This window comes from Palaemon carinicauda, chromosome 22, assembly GCF_036898095.1.
Source record: "Palaemon carinicauda isolate YSFRI2023 chromosome 22, ASM3689809v2, whole genome shotgun sequence".
Taxonomy (NCBI): domain Eukaryota; kingdom Metazoa; phylum Arthropoda; class Malacostraca; order Decapoda; family Palaemonidae; genus Palaemon; species Palaemon carinicauda.
In genome coordinates, this window is record NC_090746.1 from 78,123,881 (window position 1) to 78,141,135 (window position 17,255).

General features: G+C 42.1%; 1 protein-coding gene across 3 annotated transcripts in view; it reads left to right on the forward strand.

The window, feature by feature from the left end:
* Positions 1 to 2,596: 2,596 nt before the first annotated feature.
* Positions 2,597 to 17,255, forward strand: part of LOC137616556 (uncharacterized) — an 80,977-nt gene continuing 66,318 nt past the window's right edge. The window contains exons 1-2 of one of the 3 annotated variants that reach the window (XM_068346413.1): positions 2,597 to 2,734; positions 3,680 to 3,819. The gene's annotated coding sequence lies outside the window, so the exon portion shown is untranslated. The remainder of the gene's footprint in view (positions 2,735 to 3,679; positions 3,820 to 17,255) is intronic. The other 2 variants (XM_068346415.1, XM_068346414.1) reach the window with 2 other exon arrangements.

Below are 17,255 nucleotides of genomic sequence, written 5' to 3' on the forward strand. Positions count from 1 at the left end.
TACTTTCGTATATTTCTACATGTTGTTTATATCTTATTCAAAAGTTACTATTTTTCTCTTTCATTTATCATTTTTATAAAACAAACAAAAACTTCTCTTTTGTCTGTCTTTTTTTTTTTTTTTTTTTTTTTTGCAAGCGGAAAATGTTAATCTCCATAATCAAATTTTAATTTACGAATCAAAGAAGCTTTTGAAACCTGGATATTAAGCTGAACTTGTCAATTAGAATATTTCTAAGGGTTGAGAAAGTCTTATAAGATTTTCGGTGATCAATCTATTCTGTTTTAATTCTTTCATTCTACCTTGTTTTGAGTATTGTTCTCCTGTTTGGTCTTCAGCTGCTGATTCTCATCTTATATTGTTGGACAGAAACTTACGGTCTATTAAATTTCTTATTCCTGATCTAGGTATTAATCTTTGGCACCGTCGTTCAATTAGTTCATTATGCATGTTGCATAAGATTTTTCATAACTCTGACCATCCTTTACATTCAGATCTCCCTGGACCATTCTATCCTGTTCGTAATACTAGGCAGACAGTTAATTCTTATAGCCAGGCCTTCTCCATCATGAGGCTCAATACTACACAGTATTCTAGAAGTTTTATTCCAGCTGTTACCAAAATGTGGAATGATCTTCCTAATCGGGTAGTTGAATCAATAGAACTTCAAAAGTTCAAAGTTGGAGCAAATGTTTTTATGTTGACCAGGCTGACATGAGTCTTTTTATTGTTTATATATGACATATCTGTTTTTGACGTTGTTAATAGTTTATACAGGACATATCTGTTTTGACACTGTTACTGTTTTTAGAATGATTTATTGTTAATTTATTCTCATCATTTATTTATTTCCTAATTTCATTTCCTCACTGGGCTATTTTTCCATGTTGGAGCCCTTGGGCTTATAGCATCTTGCTTTTCCAACTAGGGTTGTAACTTGGCTAGTAATAATGATAATGATAATAATCAGAGGCCAGCATTTCTTAAACGAAGGTAAATTTAGACAGCATTTGACTCAGCTGTGTAGGTCTCTTATAAACATGCATATGCCTATGAGCACTTCTTATTTAGGTAAGTCACATTTTAAATTGGTTTTCTTGATTATTATTATTATTATTATTATTATTATTATTATTATTATTATTATTATTATTATTATTATTATTATTATTATTATTATTATTATTATTATTATTATTAGCTAAGCCACAACCCTAGTTGGAAAAGCAGAATGTTATAAGTTCAAGGGCTCCAACAGGGAAAATAGCCTAGTGAGGGAAGGAAATAAGGAAATAGATAAACTACAAGGGAAGTAATGAACAATTGAGATAAAAAGTTTACAGATCAGTAACAACGTTAAAATAGATCTGTCATATATAAACTATGAAGAGAGAAAGTCAGCCAGTTCAACGTAAAAGCATTCAGTGCAAGTTTGAACTTCTGAAGGGCCTTCGATTCGTGTTCGATTATGAATATCATTCCACAATCTGATTACATCACATGAAAATTACAGTGATGAAGTTTTCATACCCTAGGGAATGAGACGAACTTGCATTCGTTTCATTTGTGTTATGACAGCTGTTCTGATTTTCATTTAACTATACTGGAGTTGTTCGGTGGCTGGGAAAAAATCATGGTCAAGAAGATTTAAGATCTAACTGGTAATATATGAAATTGTTTAATATGGTTATTGTCAGCAATAGGGTCCAAGAAGACAGCAAATTGAGATATGCTACAGCTGATAGCATTATCAATCGTATATGACAAAATAGTAAGATATTAAGGCGTTCAAAATGAAGTTAAATACTTTCTTGTTATCTAAGTGCTCCGATGACGTTGATTTAACAATCAACGTGTAATGTATGATACTTCAAATGCCCAAGAATGTATACGGCAAACCAATCTTGTAGGTCCTGCAGGGCAAAGGGTTTCCATGTGTGACATGCCCGAAAAAACAAACCTTAAAGTAAAGAGAGTAAAGTGAATGCGAAAAATAAATTTAGATTGAGATATTATGAAAATAACTGTCCAAGAAATAGATGATAGACAGACGCAGAGTAGATATGGCGTCATCATTGCTGGAAATAAAAAAAAATGTATATCATATGAAAGTAGGCCTAAAGAATTTAGAAATAAAATCAGTTTATTAGAGTATACATATATATATATATATATATATATACATATATATATATATATATATATATATATATATATATATATATATATGTGTGTGTGTGTGTGTGTGTGTGTGTGTGTGTGTTTTCTTAATGGAATTGTTAACGATGTATCTAATGGGCTATTCTTCTTTATTATATAATGAATTATGAAGCTAGTTCTAATAATTGGAAGTTGATGAAATAGTCACACAGACAATTAAAATAAGTTAAAAATAGCTTATTTTAGATTAGTTATGGTAAAAAACTTTGTTTACATAATAAGCTCTTCTTCTATGTACAAGTAGCAACTCTATTTGTGTGAAAAGTAGAAATAAACGTTCTGATAAGTGATATGTAATAGATATTAATATGAAGATCAAATACAACAGAAAATATTCGGTTTTTACCTGTGAAGTTTATGAAGCCGTTCTAAGGATTGGTCGTGCTGGTACTACTACAAACCCGTTTTGTCTGTTATCAAGTTTTGTTTTGTAGAAAAGTAGAGCAATTTTTATTTATACCAAACAGGGTAATTTATCATCAGATATGTAATTAAATCATCGTATTCCGAGAAAGTAAGGTTTTTTATATTTTGCTGATGAGTGTAATTTATTAGCAGACGTAATTAACTTGTCAATTAAGAGTTGTTTACACTAATCTTCGCCTCAGGCCATGTATCAGTCAGGCAACTCAATGACATATAAATTTTTATTGCTCATAACCAACTAAAATGTAATTTAGATATCTATGGTTATCAACGAACACATCCTTGATTTATACACAACATCTTCGGATAATCGTACCTGGGGTTAGAGCCCTGTGATACCTGACGGTATTTCTCTTGTAATATCACTCGCAGAAATATTATACAGTAGGAAGCTGCTGGAGGGACCTTCCATCAGGACGACATGGCTATCTCACCCATAAATAGATTTTTCCTACGTCCAAATCCGTTTTATCACCAAAAGACTCTTTTTACCGTCATCATTTGGCAATGGTTATTTCAAACCTAGGCCTTAGAGTAGCCCGATATAGATACTCCCGTTAAATACAATTTTTCCAATGCTCTGATTCTTGGTGTGATAGATCTGTGGTTATTTATAAGGGGGGAATTGGGGGTAAAATTATATTTACGAACGGGGAAACATTCTGAACAGAAAATATGTTTTTCAGTAGTATATGAATAGATTTAACCGAATTTGACCTTCATTTCAACTGCAAACAAACAGAACAACCACTTTGACTACTTCCCCACTACACACCCAATAAAATTGATATAATTGAAATGAGGTCAAATTCGGTGAAATCACATTATTTACTACAGGAAAACATATTTTATGTTCAAAATGTTTGATCCTAAATCTAATGGTTCTTGCTTCGTCATACGCTCGCTTCGCTCGTGAAAAAATAAAAACATCAAGCTCCGTATGTACTGGCAAGCGGTAATGTTTTGCTGTGCATGCTAACATCAATGATTGATTATTATTTATTAGATAATTATTTTTCTTTTTCTTTTTTAGAAAAGCTAATGGTTCTTGCTTCGCCGAGCGCTCCCTTCGCTCGCAAAAAAAGAAAAAACATCAAGCTCCTATGTACTGGCAAGCGGTACATGCTGAGCTGCGCTCAACCCCCCTTCCCCCCAGTTGGTTCATATTTCTTGGTAATTATTCGACTGATTTTTGTAAATCTAAAAATCGCGCACCCTAAAATAATATAAAAACAAATTAATGATTTACTATATGATCGGGCCATAGAAGGTGCTTCTCTTCCCAGTAAGATAATTAAAAACAACACTTCGGGCACTGTAAGTTTTGAAGTCTGACATTATGCACTTTTAGAAATGTGTTAGCTACACTTGGTTACCCACACAAAAAGGATTTGGAAAGGACTTAAGCAAAGTACTTGAAATTATAACAAAGGAAGGGGGAAATATAACCCCCAATATGAGTTTCCATACGTTACGTGATTGGTTAACGGAAACATCAGTGTAACTCGTTCAGAGCAGGTATTTGTTGTGAAAACTGAATTTAATACAGTAATAACAGGAAAAAAACAGAAGAGACGAACATTTAGTAAGATAATGTGAAGGAAAGAATCAATATTATTTTTTAGGAATACCTTAAAATGATGTAATAACAGAGGAAAGGACTTTAAACTTTAGAAAATGTGAAATATACACATGGGTTTTTCATCAACGAATACATGCAAACAGTATTAGGAGCATCAAGTCTCATAGTATACTTGAATGTCGTGAGTAAAAAGATAAATGTACAGTACACGTGGATATTGCAACAACGAATCCATACATATGGTATTAGAAGAGTCAAATACTTGAATGTCGCAGGTAAAAATGAGGAGGGCTTATAAGAAAACAAGTAATCCTATTGGGCAAAGTAAAGGAGGGCGAGGGATTTACCCTTAGAAGTTCTAAAACTGGTTAACACGCATGTGCATGCGAACGAACGGGAGCCAATACAACCGTTTCGTAGAATGTCAGCAAACAAATGAAAAATATACTAGTAGTATAGGATATAGATAATTTGTGCATTTTCCATGGACTTATTACACATCCAAGAAGATATTGTGCAGTATAGGGAAGAAAAGGTTTGCTTTACCGTTATATACCGTTTTCCCAGTATATTTTCCTCACCCAAAACCCCAGTTTCCCAGTGAGTGTTCCCCATTTTCGACGCATGTAGATATGTATATATTTCACTAAGTATTTGTTTGCGATGAAAATGAGTGCCATTTTAGAAGAAAACGGGCATTTTTCTGTAGGAAAAAGATGTTTTTTAGTAGGAAAGCTTTCCCCATCTGTAACTATAATACCGAATTGGGAATAAAATTTGTAGACTTTGTAGCCTGGTTGGTAGTGACAATGGGTCTGTAATTATCATTTATAAATAATTACTATAGTACAATACTGTATTTGTAGTAATGAAAACAAGAAGTGTTTCTGGTGTATTTATCGGTACTTTTAACTGTCCTGCTGCAAATAACTGGGGAAACCCATATTTTTTAAAATTTGAGAGGTATTAACATTCCAAAATTCATTATTTAAAAACCCCATTTTTCAATATTAAACTTAGCCGGTGATCATATAGCTGTCAGCTCTGCTGCCCGACAGAAAAACCTAAGGACAAAATACGCCAGCGATCGCTATACAGGTGGGGGTGTACATCAACTGCGCCATCTGTCGAGCAGGTACTCAAGTACTCCATGTCAACACAGAACCAATTTTCTCTCTGTCGTGCCACTGGCAAGACCTACTAAATACGCTGTTACTAACTGGATTTGTTTTCACAACTATTTGGTGAAGTACACTATTCCAGTTTTGAGCTTTCGCTATGCAGGGGTTTTATCTTCATCTCAAAACTTGAACTCGTTTTGGATAGATTTAATTATGGTGACAAAGAGAGTATGGACTCTCTTTCACTTTTAAATGGCCGACCCTTCCCTTAGACGGAAGTGTGTTTAGGTTTTTAGTAATTTTGCTTAACACGTTATAGATCTATATATTTTATATCTCTCCGCCTTTATTAGGCCTCTTCGATTAACTTTCCATTTATTATAAACATATAAAAATAAATTTTTATGTTTTGTTTATATGCGACCTTTCCTGATAGTAGGCGGTCCTAACTTGGAACCGAAGTTAATCAACGTTGAGCCCGTTATATCGTATTTAGCCTTTAAAGAATTTAAAACTTTTTAAATTTAATGTTTTATGAAAGAATTTCTTTGATAGTCTCGTACTGTTTTCAAAGATGAACTAACGTTTAGTTTTTTAGACTACGCAGTTGTTGACGTTCAGGACGTTCAACATGCGCTCTATCGTTACGATAGAGAGAGAGTGTATCACGGTTTCACTTTGCAGTAAGAGTAAATCGATTCTGACGTTTCGTTCATTCTTTCTTAGCTTAAATGGTTTAAATTCTAAATTAAAGGAACTTTTTATTTGGAAAACCTTTCAGTTTTTTCCTTTAGCCAAATAACATGTTTTGTTTTAACGATATATAATTGGGCTCTTCTCTCAGGTGCGAAATCAAGAGAGAAAGAGAGAGAGAGATAGAGACGGAGGGAGAGAGAGGAGAAAAACGTTCCGTTCAAGCGGGTAACGTTGTTCTCGTGTTACTCTCCTCCCTAGTCGCTGTACGGGGAAGAAGGTAAAACGTTTCTAGGGTTTTATTCTTGTCCCCAGGCTATGTGCGGTGAGAGATTGTAAACGTAGTTTATTTGAACTAGTGTTTAGTCTCTTTTCCAGCCACTGAATTCTTTATCTTTATATATGTTTTCTGTTTTTGCTAGTATTAATTTCGATTTCAGTGAAATAAGTGCAAAACAGAAAATCGAAGTGATAAAGTGATATGCGCAAAGTGTTACAGTGTTGCGTCCGAGGGTTCGTCTGTTCGTGCCTGTCGTTCACCTAGTCCGGGACCTCTTGCAAGCTCCCAAGCCCAGGGGAGAAGTAATGTCGAACGACTTATGGGTTCGTCAGGCCTTGATCAACGAACAGACGTTTTTCCCTCCGTGGTTTCGGGCGTATCTACCCAAGATCGCCCCACCCACACAAAGACGAGAGAGCCCATTTACTTCTCGTCTGCGGAAGAGGTTTCTCGTAAGAAACCTTGGACCAAGGTCTCGCAGCTTATTAAGCGCAAGTCGGTCCCTTCCGCGCAAGTCCAACGGCCCAGGTGTAGCCACTGGGTCAGTTCGGACTCGCTGCAGTCTTCCGATGACTGCACACCTCCTAAGAGAGGCAAAGTGGTACCGCAACAGGCAGTAACACCGTCTGTTGCCGCACCTGCTGCTGTAGACCCTAAGTGGTCTTTGCTACAGTCTATGCAGACACAGTTAGCATCTTTTATGCAGGAGTATCGTGCGGAGAAGGTTGACGCTGCACCCGTTAGCCTTCAACCAACCACGGTTGTGCGTTCAGTAGACGCTGACGCTACCTGCTCCCGCACTCCGCCTGTGAGAGTTCCACCTCCCATGCGCAGTGTACCCTGCCAGCCGCACGTTGACGTTCACAGACGCACGCTACCCTCCGTTGACGTTCGCGAGTTACCACAACAACAGGAGGGTGGAGTTAAGTTGCTTTGTTTTGACGCTGTGAGTCAACCTCCGCAACCCACTGTGGTTACCGTTACTCGCCCGCAGCAGACTAGTCAGTCAGGAGTAGAGGCTTTGCTTCCCCACACAGCTATGGTTGTTGCCAGCTCACAGACTGTCAAGCAGTTACATGACGTTGCCTTCTGGTCTGCTACTAATGCACCAGTGCTGTATGTCCTCACGCACCTGTTGTGGTTGACAGTTCAGTTTTTGACAGTTCACAGACTGTCAAGCAGTTACATAACGTTGCCTTCTGGTCTGCTGCTAATGCACCAGTGAGATCCTCACTGAGATAACCTAGCTTTTCTCGGACAAGGTTCCTGTAGATGAGAAAGTGCTGTTCTCCCTCCTACTGATATTCCTTTGAGGATTCTGTCATTTGGAGAGGAGCCTTAAGCTGCTTAGCCTCCTATGGACTTTAATTAAATCATGATGATTTTTTAAGGATCTTCGTCCGGATCTTGTAACTGCTGCTCCTCGTTCGCCTCACGTCAGAACTTACACTAGGCCTAGCTACTTCGAAGCCGTTGTTGTTAAGCTAGTGCTCTCTCGCTCTCCTAGAGAGCGTTACGTTGGCTAGGCGACTGGTTTTTGCACCAGGAGGAGTTTTAGGGATACAGCCTTTGATTTCCCTTCTTTTAAACTGGCTTATAGAGCGAGAGTCTGATAGGACACGAGAGAAGTTCTCGGCTTGGGAGTTCATGCCTCTGCCCAGGTAGACTTCTCAATTCTGGTAGACTCGCCCTGGCGCCTAGCCAGGAGACGCTCCAGTTGTTTACAGGTCAACTTCTCAACTTTTGTCGAGCCTTTGAAGTTTTGCTGTACTATTATGTCACACATAACAAGGCTTCCAGGGATGGTAAATGGTTCCGCCTCAGTCGCTAACCCCGTCTGTTGCCACACCTGCTCCCGTAGACCCTAAATGGGCTTTGCTGCAAGACATGCAGTCCAAGCTTGTGTCCTTGATAGAGGACTTAGATACGGAGAAGAACCTTCTGGCCAACAACCTTCCTACCGGTTGGTTGTGCGCCCTGTTGACGCTGAGGTATCCTACTCGCGTCTGCCAGTTGAGGTGGTTCCTCCACCGATGCGACCCAGTGTGGGTTGCCAGTCGCACGTTGACGTTAAGCGACGCTCGGAGGTGGTTGTTGACGTTCAGTGTGTCACTAGGAAGACGTTCAACAACCAGCAGAGGTGACTTGTTGTGACGCAGTGCGTCAACCTCAGTAACCCGGTAGGGTGTTGACTGCACAACCCAGACAGTCTAGACAGTTTCGGGTTGACGCTGTACTTCCTCGCGCACCCATGGTTGTTGACAGTTCACAGACTGTGCAGCAGTGCCATGATATTGCGTCCGGCTCCGTCACGCATCCACCAGTGCGACCGGATTCAGCGAGTCAGACGTTGCCCACTCCGTTGCCGTTTCCTCATCAGTTTCGGATGAGGAACCCTCTGATGAGGACGTTGCTGAACAAGACGATCAACCCCCAGCCCTGCTATCCATCCAGAAGATGCTGAAGAAGGAACGCTGCCCAGTCAGGCTGTGGATGAGTCTGGTAGGGACACTGTCATCCGTGGATCAATTTGTGTCACTAGGAAGACTACACCTCCGTCCTCTTCTATACCATCTAGCTTTTCACTGGAAAAAGGACAAGACGCTAGAAGCGGTCTCGATCCCGGTTTCCGGAAAGATAAAGTCTGGTCTGACTTGGTGAAAGGACTATATCAACCTTAGAGAGGGTCTTCCCCTGACTGTTCAGACTCCCAACCACGTTCTCTTCTCGGACGCATCGGACGTAGGCTGGGGTGCGACATTAGACGGTAGGGAATGCTCGGGATTATGGAACTCGAGTCAAAGGACAATGCATTTCAACTGCAAGAAGCTACTGGCAGTACGTCTGACCTGGAAAAGCTTCAGGTCTCTCCTTCAAGGCAAAGTGGTGGAGGTGAACTCGGACAACACCACGGCTTTGGCGTACATCTCCAAGCAAGGAGGGACCTACTCTCTGACATGGTACGAGATCGCAAGGGACCTCCTCACCTGGTCAAAAGGTCTAGACATTTCACTAGTAACGAGGTTCATCCAAGGCAACTTGAATGTCATGGCAGATTGTCTCAGTCGGAAGGGACAAATAATTCCAACAGAATGGACCCTCCACAAGGATGTATGCAAGAGACTTTGGGCCACCTGGGGCCAGCCAACCATAGATCTCTTCGCAACCTCGATGACCAAGAGGCTCCCAATATTTTGCTCACCAATCCCGGACCCAGCAGCAGTTCTTATAGATGCCTTTCTACTAGATTGGTCACATCTAGATCTATATGCATTCCCTCCGTTCAAGATTGTCAACAAGGTACTGCAGAAGTTCGCCTCTCATGAAGGGACAAGGTTGACGCTAGTTGCTTCCCTCTGGCCCGCGAGAGAATGGCTCACCGAGGTACTTCGATGGCTAGTAGACGTTCCCAGAACACTTCCCCTAAGGGTGGACCTTCTACGTCAGCCACGCGTAAAGAAGGTACACCAAGGCCTCCACGCTCTTCGTCTGACTGCCTTCAGACTATCGAAAGACTCTCGAGAGCTAGAGGCTTTTCGAAGGAGGCAACCAGAGCGATTGCTAGAGCAAGGAGAACATCCACCCTTAGAGTCTACCAATCGAAGTGGGAAATCTTCCGAAACTGGTGCAAGTCAGTATCCGTATCCTCGACCAGTACCTCTGTAACTCAAATAGCTGACTTTCTCTTATATCTGAGGAAAGAACGATCTCTTTCAGCTCCCACTATCAAGGGTTACAGAAGCATGTTGACATCAGTCTTCCGTCACAGAGGCTTAGATCTTTCCAACAATAAAGATCAACAGGACCTCCTTAAGTCTTTTGAGACCGCGAAGGAGCGTCGTTTGGTTACACCTGGTTGGAATTTAGACGTGGTACTAAGATTCCTTATGTCAGACAGGTTCGAACCGCTACAATCAGCCTCCCTGAAAGATCTCACCTTTAAGACTCTTTTCCTGATATGCTTAGCCACAGCTAAAAGAGTCAGTGAGATTCATGCCTTCAGCAAGAACATCGGATTCTCATCCGAAACGGCTACATGTTCTACAACTTGGTTTTCTAGCCAAACACGAGCTGCCTTCTCGGCCTTGACCAATATCGTTCGATATTCCAAACTTATCGTATGGTTGGAAATGAACTAGAAAGTCTTATGTCCTGTAAGAGCTCTTAAGTTCTATTTAAAAACCTTTACGAGGCCCGTCTGAAGCTTTATGGTGTTCAGTTAAGAATCCATCTTTGCCTATGTCAAAGAATGCTTTATCCTATTTTATCAGACTGTTAATACGAGAAGCTCATTCCCATCTGAATGAGGAAGACCAAGCTTTGCTGAAGGTAAGGACACATGAAGTTAGAGCTGTCGCAACTTCCGTGGCCTTTAAACAAAATAGATCTCTGCAAAGTATATTCGACGCAACCTATTGGAAAAGCAAATCAGTGTTCGCGTCTTTTTATCTTAAGAATGTCCAGTCTCTTTACGAGAACTGCTACACTCTGGGACCATTCGTAGCAACGAGTGCAGTAGTGGGTGAGGGCTCAACCACTACAATTCCCTAATTCCATAACCTTTTTTAATCTTTCTCTTGAAATGTTTTATTATTGTTTTTGGGTTGTCCGGAAGGCTAAGAAGCCTTTCGCATCCTACTTGATTTGGCGGGTGGTCAAAGTCATTTCTTGAGAAGCGCCTAGATTAGAGGTTTTGATGAGGTCCTTTAGTATGGGTTGCAACCCTTCATACTTCAGCTCCTAGGAGTCGCTCAGCATCCTATGAGGATCGCGAGGCTCAGTAAGGAAGACGTACTTAAAAAGGCAGAGTAATTGTTCAAGTCGACTTCCTTACCAGGTACTTATTTATTTTATGTTTGTTATTTTGAATAACTGCTAAAATGAAATACAAAATACTTAGCTCATAATAGTGTCAACATGTAATGCTGGTCTCTACCCACCCCCCTGGGTGTGAATCAGCTATACAGTATGATCACCGGCTAAGTTTAATATTGAAAAATGTTATTTTCATTAGTAAAATAAATTTTTGAATATACTTACCCGGTGATCATATATTAAAGGACCCTCCCTTCCTCCCCAATAGAGACCCAGTGGGCCGAGGAGAAAATTGGTTCTGTGTTGACATGGAGTACTTGAGTACCTGCTCGACAGATGGCGCAGTTGATGTACACCCCCACCTGTATAGCGATCGCTGGCGTATTTTGTCCTTAGGTTTTTCTGTCGGGCAGCAGAGCTGACAGCTATATGATCACCGGGTAAGTATATTCAAAAATTTATTTTACTAATGAAAATAACATTTTAAAAAGGAAACAAATACAAGAACACCACCTAAACTCTACATAAGTTCTCCACCTAGCCTAAGTTTCTCCCCCTAACCTAATTTTCTCCACCTAAAGTAACCTAGGAGTTATACCTATACTTGCTGTGGGGCTATTCCCCCTGCAAACCCCCGACTTTAAACTGCTGTGTCCTTAGCTTAAACCTAAGACTTAATTTGCAACCCTGTGTTGGTTCCCAACAGGCTTCACTTCTGCCAACATAACAGTAAATCATATAACTAGCTTTATCAAATAATTTTTCATACAAACATTTTCCCCATAAAGAAAGCGATTTGACAAATAATAAGAAAGTTTATGCTTGTCCCAACAAACTATATACAACCCTAGTACTGTATTCTTGGTAAAAAGACCAAAATAAATAACCTGACATAGCCTGACTTGGTGGGGCTCTACAGCTCTTCTGAACCTCCACAATGTGACCTGTATGAGTCAAATTTATACCCCAAAATTTTTTTTTAAGCCATCAAATTTGTAAATCTTTTTATTCCAGATATAAACCGATAACATAGCTTAGATTGAAATGATTTCAGTGGAAAATAGAGATGTGTTATTCCTGAAGCAATTCATATAGTTGAAAATGTCATTGATTCTACTGTTGAATTACTGTCTGTTGGTTGGTAGAATTTGGATGTCAAGTCATGTTTAGTTATGATGTTAAAGTATACTTGAATCTATATCGACACCTGTTTAATTTTAAATATAAAACTTACCCGCTGGTTATATAAATGAGCTGAAGTCCCTGACGCCAGGGCAGAAAATTCAAATCTCGCGCTATCGAAGATACGCCAGGTGTACCAACCGCACCCTAGCGGTAGAACAGGTGGAACTACACACCAACTCCAGTTCTTCTCTCTGCCGTCATAGCTGACTGACATACAGAAGTTCGCTCTCGTGTTTTTACTCTCTTGGGAAGTTGTTTGGTGATGTACAACGTTCTTTTTTGAGTTTAAGCTATCGTTGATTAATTTTCCTTGGTTCTTATCTTGAAATCTTTTTGTTGAGATTTTCTTTATTGTTTTTTCCCTTACTTTTTGCTTGTCGGTCTCTCACGTTAACTTTAAAATGGCCGACTCCTCCCCTGCTCAGCGTAGGTGTGTTAGTGAGGGTTGTCGTACACGACTTCCTAATGGATCTATTGATCCTCATTCTATTTGTGTAAAATGTAGGGGTAAATTTTGTTCATTAGATGATAGGTGTAATGAGTGTCTTTCCTTAACTAATGATGATTTTGTTACTTACGATCGTTATGTTAGGAGATTAGAGAGAGATAGAGTTAGGCGTAGTTCTTCCCGATCTGTGGATAGAACCTTACCTAATTTACCTGTTCCTAATCCTGTTCCTTCCCCTGTGGTGGTAGATCAGGAACCTACTATGAAGGACATGTTTACTGCTATTTTGTCTCTTGGTGAGAAAGTTGAGTCCTTAGCAGCCGATAGAAATACTATCTTTTCAGAGTTAAAGGTATTGAAAAACCGTGATCCTATCGGAACTGTGGAAAGTGTTTCAAAGAATCGTGACTCTCGGTGTTGTGACAAGTGTTGATAATGTGGTTAGTGTTGCGGAAGGTGCGTCGACACGAGTGTCTGATGTGGTACCGAAGAATCGTGACTCTCTCGGTGTTGTGACAAGTGTTGATAATGTGTTTAGTGTTGCGGAGGGTGCGTCGGCACGATCTTGTCGTTCACCTAGCCTTAGACCTCTTTCGAGCTCTCGAACCCATGGGAGAAGTAATGTCGAACGGCTTAAGGGAACGAGAAGCGTCATCAATCGTGCAGACGTCCCCTCGAACGTTCCTGGTGCCGTAGCTCAGGTCGTTCACCCTCATCGTAGGAAAGGTGAGGTTCATACGTTATCCCCGTCTTCCGATGAAGGGTCGGGAAGTGAGATCTGGCGGCGAGCGTCGAGACCGCTTAAACGCTCCCATGTTGCTTCACAGCGTCGGGAATCGCCTGTGCGGCCAGGATGTAGTTCGTGGGGTTCACCGGAACGTTTCCGTTCTCCCAGCGCTTGCACTCCGGCCAAACGTTCAGATCACCGTGTTCGTGCGGATATGATTCCTTCCGATTCGGACCTTGTAACTATTCATGCACCTCCTCTTCCATCGAATTGGCTTTCTTCCCCTGAAATGCGTGGTGACATTAGTGCGAATCTTCCTTCTAGGAGTTCTGTTGATCCGAAATGGACTGTGCTTTTGTCTATGAAGGAACAACTCTCGTCGTTGATGGATTCTTATCAACCAGGTGTTGGCGTTGTGTCTGGGCGTTCGATGTCAGACCAGTTATCGCACAAACGTTCGATGGTTTATGGCCTTGACGAGTTATCACTTAGACGGTCTCCCATTCACAGTGTTCAACGCCAGGTTGATTTTGATGAGTCGCGTCAGAGAGTTTTGGTTGACCAGTTTGCGTTTTCTGGTCGCGGGGAAGAGCATCGGCGTCGACAAGTGGACGAGACGCGGCAACAATTTGAAGTAGTGGATCGCCCGCGGCAACAACTTTTGGACGCTGCGCGTCAAAACATTGGTTTACAGCGGCGACATCCTGACTACTTTGATCGTTCGCAGCAACATTCCTCGGTCTTTACGCGACCTCGCGGCGATCTTCAACAGTTACCTTCTGATTTCAAGCGTTCTTCTGTTCAACAACAGTCGAATTCTAAGCGGTCTAAGCAGTTGTTGGTTGAGGATGATCGTCTACATGTCCGTGTTTCGCATCAATCTACTTCTACTTCTCCCCACCAAATTGACTCAGATGTTGGCCTTGACAGGCAGTCCCATCCAGACGTTGTTCTTTCGGTTCAGGCTGCGGCTGTTGCTGCACTGCCAGAAGACGAACCAGAGGAAAAGTCGGATGAGGATAATCCTATTGAGGAAGTCTCTGAGAATGAGGAGGAGAAGCATTATCAGCATGCTGTGGACCTTCGCAAGTTTATGCTTATTTTGACTGGAATTTTCCCGGATTCTTTTACCCCTGTGGCCCCTCGTTCTCCGCCTTCTGAATTCATCTTAGGTAAAGCTACTAAGGTTCCAGTTTACACCAAGATGGTTCTTTCTCGATCTTCTAAGCGGGCCTTGAAGTTAATGGGTTCTTGGTTGGACTCCAAGAAAGCTTTTGGCAAGACGGCCTTTGCCTTTCCTCCCGCTAGGTTAGCCTCTAAATCTAGTGTGTGGTATGAGACTGGTGAAGTGTTGGGCTTGAGTTTTCCTTCTTCTGCACAAGGGGATTTTTCAAGTTTGGTAGATGCTTCTCGTCGTCTTGCCTTAAGGAAGACGAAGATTTGGTGGTCCATTCCAGAGTTCGACCATTTGCTTAAAGGTCTTTTCAGGGCCTTCGAAGTTTTTAATTTTTTGGACTGGGCTTTGGGGGCTTTGAGTAAGAGGGTCTCTGATATGACGGAAACGGACACTAGTGGTTTAGTTCATTTGATGTCCTGCTTGGACAAAGGTGTGAGAGATGGCTCCAACGAACTTGCTGCCTTGTTTACAGCTGGAATTCTCAAGAAAAGGGCCACGATGTGCTCCTTCCTCTCCGCAGGAGTGTCTCCCTATCAGAAGACAGGCCTTCTTTTCGCACCTTTGTCTAATTCTTTATTTCCTCAGGAATTAGTGGGCTAGGTGGCTACTGCTCTCACTCAGAAGGCCACACATGACTTAGTTACTCATTCGTCTAGGAAAGTTTTGCCTCCGTCATTCTCCTCTCGAAAACCTAAGGAATCTTCTTCTGGGTTTCGTCCTCAGTCCTTTCGTGGGAAGCCCTCTGGAAGAGGCTCTTTTAAACCAGAAGGAAGGAAACCTAGAGGCAGAGGGGGCAAGTCCGGCCGAGGTAAAGTCTGACTGCCCTCTCCTTCAGACAGCAGTGGGGGCCAGGTTGACTCACTTTTGGGAGGCTTGGGAGAGGAATGGAGCGGACCCCTGGTCCGTCCAGGTGTTAAAGGAAGGCTACAAGATCCCTTTCCTGACCAATCCTCCTTTAGTCACAGATCCAGTGGATCTTTCGCCCAAATACAGAGAGGGTCCCAAGAAACAAGCCATGCTTCTACAGATGTCTCTTTTATTAGAGAAACGAGCAATAGAGGAAGTGCAAGATGTTACGTCTCCGGGGTTTTACAACCGCCTTTTTCTAGTACCCAAGAGTTCCGGGGGGTGGAGACCGGTTCTGGACGTAAGTGTGCTCAATGGTTACGTCCAAAACTCGACGTTCACCATGGAGACTCAGAAAACAGTTCTGGCAGCTGTGAGGAAGGACGATTGGATGGTCTCTTTAGATCTTCAGGATGCCTATTTCCACCTTCCGATTCATCCCAGCTGCAGACGTTATCTGAGGTTCATGGACGGAAACAAGGTCTTCCAGTTCAGGGCTCTTTGTTTCGGACTCTGCACGGCTCCTCTATTGTTCACCAAGATCATGCTGAACGTGGCAAGCATGCTGCATTCGAGGGGAATCAGGGCCTCTCTGTATCTGGACGATTGGCTGATAAGAGCCTCCTCAGCCGATTGTTGTTTGAAGGACCTCAAGATGACTTTGGATCTCTCCAGAGAACTGGGTCTCCTGGTGAGCTCGAAAAAATCACAACTCATTCCATCCCAGGAGATTCTTTATTTGGGGATGGAGATTCACAGTCGAAGTTTTCGGGCTTTTCCGTCGTCGGTGAGAATCCAAGCAGCCCTCCTAAAAGTACAAACGTTCCTGAAGAGAGATCTTTGCTCCGTCAGAGATTGGATGAGTCTTCTGGGGACTCTCTCGTCGTTAGAGAAGTTCGTGACCCTGGGGAAGTTGGTCTTGCGTCCTCTTCAGTTTCATCTCAACCGCCATTGGAAGAAAGGGGACAGCCTCGACAGGGATTGCATTCCCATCTCGACTTCCATCAAGTCTCATCTTCAATGGTGGAACAACGAGCCCAGACTGAAAGAAGGCTTGTCTTTACTTCAGAGGAACCCAAACCTCGTGTTGTGTTGCGACGCCTCCAACTCGGGGTGGGGAGCCACTCTAGAGAAGCAGGAACTTTCGGGGACTTGGACGGTGGAGCAAACCTCTCTCCACATCAATCAAAAAGAGCTTTTAGCTATTCATCTGGCTCTCATCGGCTTCGAAAAGCAGATCAGGGGCAAGGTAGTCCAAGTCAATTCGGACAGCACGACAGCTCTGGCCTATATTGCGAAACAAGGCGGGACCCACTCTTGGCCTCTGTTCGAGATTGCAAGACTGCTCCTCATCTGGGCGGAGGAAAGGAAGGTGACTCTTTTGACGCGGTTCATCCAGGGAGTCAACAATGTGAGCGCAGACAGACTCAGCAGGAAAGGTCAGGTTCTCTCCACAGAATGGATTCTGCACCCGGACATCTGCAAGAGTCTGTGGCGGTTATGGGGTCGACCCCTCGTGGATCTCTTTGCCACTGCGAAGACCAAACGACTAGAGTGTTACTGCTCTCCGGTTCCAGATCCCGAAGCTTTTCACATAGACGCTTTTCTGATGAACTGGTCACACATGGAGGTTTATGCCTTTCCTCCGTTCAAGATCCTTTACAAAGTGATTCAGAAGTTCGTTTCACACGAGGAGACCAGAATGACACTGATAGCTCCGTTCTGGCCGTCAAGG